Below are 5,182 nucleotides of genomic sequence, written 5' to 3' on the forward strand. Positions count from 1 at the left end.
AAAAAAAAAAAAAAAAAAGTCAAGCTATTCAGAGCTGAAGACGTTCAGAGTGAAGTTAAAAGCTTGGAGAAGAAGAGGAATGTGCTCCTGAGTTGGAAGCCAGCAGAGGAGACTCTCAAGTTAGGAGATTCTGAAGGAGAGATAGATTAGGACGCACAAAGCAGAAACTGTTAGAGGGCAAGGGACAGTGGGGCCGAGGCGGGCAGAGGGACCCCAGACTGTCAGGGCAGCGACAGCGAGGCCCAGAAAAGAAGATCTTGGAGAGATGACAAAGAAGCACAGGAAAACTAGGTTCTGGGGTCCTAGAAGAACCCAGGTGTCCGACGGAGCCAGAGGGACCGGGAGAAAGGGATGCGAAGGTGTAAGGATGAGGGCGCGCACCGGGACGCGGGAGAAAAAGAGGGTAGGCGGGCAAAACGAAGCTGGTTCCCTGCTCCTCTGCTCCTCTGCCCCTGGCACAGATCGCAACTCCTTGCCGCGCACCGCGAAGCGCCGGGTCCGGACTTCAAGACCCTGCCTCACCTTGCTCGCCGCGTCCTGGCGTCCCGCCGCTCGTCCGCCGGGTGCTGCGCTCCGAGGGCCAAAGAGGGAGTCGCGCGATGCAGCCCAAGCTCCCTCCTGCTGCGAGGCACCAGCGCCCGCACCTTCGCACCCTCTGCTCGCCCGGGCCACTTCACCCTGTCCTGGAGCAGGCGGAGAGCACGGACCCTAACCCGAATGCCGCTCCAGTTATTTTCAAAAGTCCCCGTTCCAGGTTTCCCGGCAATAAGAGCTGAGCTACTGCGGCCGCAGCGGCAGAGCCTCCGCCTGACCTCACCAGGGTGTGGGGGGGGCCGCTGAGGGAGGGGGGCGGGAACCCAGTTGGGGAGGGAGGGGGCAGTGGGGGGAGTGAGCGCGCGGGCGGGGGAAACATGGCGGCGGGGGTGGCCCCGTCGGCGCCTGCGCGGGAGGCCGGGTGGTGGGGAGCTGCGGCTAGGACCGTGTGTGGGGTCCTAACGGAACTCCCAGGCTGTAGCCAAAGCGTGACGAGGCTGGACCCTGAAACTGAATGACCGCTAAGTGGCCCTCAAGCCTCTGAAACCAGGAGGCTCGGGTGTGAGCCCACATGACTTCTAGTGCCAGGAGGCAGAAAAAGTGAAAAGTGTCAAGTATCCAGGGAAAACAGTGCATCCGCCCCGGGTTAGCCACTTCAAGGAGGTCCACCCGTGCATTTTGCCAGCCGTGGCCTCGGCCTCCTCACAGTCACCGCGGGGCTCGGGCAGAGGGTGTATTCTGGAAGCGGTGCTACCTCACCTCAGTGGGGCCCACGTCTCAAAATAAGCCTGACCCAAGCTCTCACACAAATATCACTCTTCCAGTGGGATAAGCACGTCATCCCTCCCGCTCCCTGCTGCAGTACACAACATTAAGAAAGAGGAAGGATACAAACTACAAATAATAACAGTTTAACATTTTACTGAGCGTCTGCTATGAACCAAGCACTGAAGTATCAACTTACCTAACTCACAGCTACTCTGTAAGTTACACACTATTATTTCCATTTTACAAGTCACAAAACTGAGGCATATAGTTAAGCAAGTTGCCGGAGGTTATATAAACAGTAAGTGGCAGAAGCGGGACTCAGGATCCCAAGCGGTGTGATTCTGGCACCCAGGCTCTTAACCACTATGCAAACTGCTTCCAAACTCTGGTGGGACTCCTCTTGTAAGTCCGAATCTTGATTCTGTTCTGTTAGCCTAGCCCCCAACAAAAACCCCAGTCAAGCCTGTTTTTCCCCTTGCTTGTCTTCTATTCATTCTTTGCCTTCTTGACAGTTACAGCCTGGGGCCACCTTCTTACACCTCTTCCTTTACCCTTTCTACTTATGATTCCAGACTCCTCCTTGGGAAAATAAAGTGAGTTTGCTCTTAGCAACCAGTTTAATCAATGTTGAGTTTTTTTTTTTTTCCTTTGGCTGTTTCTTCTTCTGCTGCTGCTGCTTCTTCGTTTTCTTCTTCTTCTTCTTCTTCTTCTTCTTCTTCTTCTTCTTCTTCTTCTTCTTCTTCTTCTTCTTCTTTCTTCTTCTTTCTTCCTCTTCTTCTAAGGAAGTGATGCGGTGAGTGTGGAATCTTTATGTTTTCTAGGATTAGGAGATATATTTCAAGCAATCAGTTTTAGCATGTATCAAAAACCTGGCACATAGGTTACGAAAAAGTAAGTCCAAACTGAGCTGGTGTATTCTGAAGTCACTGCTTTGTCCTGCCATAAAAAGGTTCAAATGGGGTTACTTTATAATAAGTTTCTCCCACAGAAATGACAGTAAAAATGGGATACACCAGTGTGGGCCAAGCAGCCTTTATCCACACAAAGAGAAAACCCTCATAGCAAGGGTGTGCAGATGGAGGCAACTACAGAAGCTGCATTTGAACTGGCAGTAACTTGCACAGATTCTCAGTTAAAAAAAAAAATATCTTGCAGCAAGATATTACAAATATATTTATCCAATAGAAATCCATTACAGTTTGAGTTCAGATGCTTTGTCTGAGTACTTTATCTACTGGATACAGACAGCCCTAGACTTGGAGTCAGAAGACAATTTATGTGCTATGTGACATTAAGTTAGTGCTCTGAGAGTGTTTTCCCAAATTTCCAGTGGGAAGCAAAGTAATACTGGTCTGATATGCCCCACAGCATTGTTTTGGGTTTCAAAAAAGATAACACATGGGAGAGGAAGTTGTACTTGGAGAAAAGGTATTTAAAGAGGTAATTCAGTTAAAGTGATGTCTCTAAGATGGGCCCTAATCTAATATGACTGGTGTCCTTTATGAAGAGTTTAAGACTTAGACATATATGCATACAGAGTAAAGACCACATGAGGATGCAGTGAGAAGGCAGCCACCTGCAAGCCAAGGAGGGGCTTCAGAAGAAACCAAACCTACCGACACCTTGATCTTCTAGAATTACAAGAAAATTAATTTCTGTTATTTAAGTTGCCCAGTCTATGGTGTTATACTTGGTTATGGCAGGTCCAGCAAACAAATACAATGGGAAGCATTTTAAATGCCAGCTAGATTATCTGCCGACTTAGTAATTGTTCATTGCTTAAAAGCATACACATTTATTATCTGTTTCCATGTGTCAGGAGTCCAGGTATGGTTTAGCTGGGTGCACTGCTCAGGGTCTCACAGGACCGCAATCAAGCTTTTGCCTGGGCTGTGTTCTCATGTGGAGTTCAGAATCTTCTTCGAAACTCATTCAAGTTGTTGGCCAAATTCAGTTCCTTGCAGTTACAGAATTAAGACCCGTAGCACCTACAGGCTCTAGAGGCAGCCTCTCTCCATTAGCAGCTGGCAACATGGTTGTTCTGCTTAGCCAAGGCCAACAGGAAAACTTCTTTCTCCTCAGGAGGGGTTCAGTGCCTCTTTCAAGGTCTTTTACCAGATTAAGTCAGGCCCACCCAAGATTATCACCCTTTTGATTAACTCAAAAATTAACTGTGTGCCTTAATTACATCTGCAAAATCTCTTCACCTTTGCCACATAATGTAACCTAATCACAGAGTGATAGCCCAGCATATTCACAGGTCCCAACCACACCTAAGTGGAGAATGTATAAAAGAAGACAAGAATCTTAAGGCCATCTTAGAATTATGCTTACCATACCCCAAAGATTTGACAGCAGCAATTAATTATATGATTATAACAATTAACTAAGAGACTGTACAGGCAGATGTGGGCAAACACATAACACACACACACACACACACACACCCCAAAGAGCACAGAACTGGTAGCTGATCCCTAATCAGTCTAAAAGCATTTGCAAGCTTTCTGTGTGCCTAATGTGAAACTAAAAGATTTCAATTGCATTAACTCTGATTAAATAACAAATTGAAAACTATTAAGATACATTTTGTCTCTCTGGTAAATTTGTGTTTCTTCAAAACACTCATCTCATCAATTATAGAATGGAACCACTATCTATTCAAAAAACAAAAAAAACTCTTACAGGGCGTTGGGTAGCATACAAAGAAGTGTCTTGGTTTAGAAGCTAGAGATAAATCTGACTAAACATGTGCAAGATCTGTCCTGAAAACTTTAGGCTTAAATAAATGTAGAGATATACTGTATTCACAGGGCAGAAAAATTGATATCATTAAGATGTCAACTCATTCCTGATTGATCTATAGTTACAGCAAAACCCTGATCAAAGTCCTAGCTGGCTTTTTCTGTAGAAACTGACAAGCTGATTCTAAAAGTCATATGGAAATGGGAAAAAAACTAAAATAGCCAAAACAACTTTTAAAAAGAACATTAAGGGGAAACTACTACCTGATTTCAATTTTTACTGTAAGGTAACAATATTCAAAACAGTGTAGTACTGATAAATGAAACAGAATAGAGTTCATAAACAGACCCACAACATATATGGGCAAGTGATTTTCAACAAATATTCAAAGGCAATTCAGCTTTTTGAGGAACCTCCATACTTCTTTCCATAGTGAGTACACCAATTTACATTGCCACCAACATTCTCCACATCCACATCAATACCTGTTTTGATTCATCCTTTTGATAGTAGCCATTCTAACAGCTGTGAGATGATATTTCCCGTTTGCATTTCCCTGATGATTAGAGATTTTTAACATTTTAAAATATATTTGTTGGCAATTGGTATCTCTTCTTTTGAGAAATGTCTGTTCAGATCCTTTTCCCATCTCAGGGTATATATTCAAAGGAATTGAAATCAGTATGTTAAAGAGGTATCTGCACTCCAGTGTTTATTTCAGCATTATTCATAGTAGTCAAAACGTGGAAGCAATCTAAGGATCCATCAATGAATGGATGGATTTTTAAAATGTAGTATATATACACAATGGGATACTATACAACCTTAAAGAAAGAAATTCTGTCATTTCCATCCATGACAACATGAAAGAAACTGGAGGACATTTTGCTAAGTGAAATTAAATAGACATAGACAATAGTGTATGAACTCACTTATATGTGGAATCTAAAATAGGGAATCTCATAGAAACAGAANGCAGGGGAAGGAGGAGGAAGCATGAGGAAAGTGAAGATGTTGATCAAAGTGTCCAAAGTTTCAGTTAGACTGCAGAATAAGTTTTAGTGACCTATTGCTCTGCATGGTGACCACAGTTAACAGTGTATATTTCAAAATTGCTAAAATATATTTTTTAAAT

General features: G+C 44.1%; 1 protein-coding gene across 3 annotated transcripts in view; it reads right to left on the reverse strand.

Annotated features, from left to right (window-relative positions):
• KLHL13 (kelch like family member 13) overlaps positions 1 to 875 on the reverse strand; it is a 196,721-nt gene extending 195,846 nt beyond the window's left edge. The window contains exon 1 of one of the 3 annotated variants that reach the window (XM_017516417.1): positions 523 to 875. The gene's annotated coding sequence lies outside the window, so the exon portion shown is untranslated. The remainder of the gene's footprint in view (positions 1 to 522) is intronic. The other 2 variants (XM_017516416.2, XM_037734206.1) reach the window with 2 other exon arrangements.
• Between the last annotated feature and the right edge of the window lie 4,307 nt (positions 876 to 5,182).

This window comes from Cebus imitator, unplaced genomic scaffold, assembly GCF_001604975.1.
Source record: "Cebus imitator isolate Cc_AM_T3 unplaced genomic scaffold, Cebus_imitator-1.0 Scaffold585, whole genome shotgun sequence".
Classification (NCBI taxonomy): domain Eukaryota; kingdom Metazoa; phylum Chordata; class Mammalia; order Primates; family Cebidae; genus Cebus; species Cebus imitator.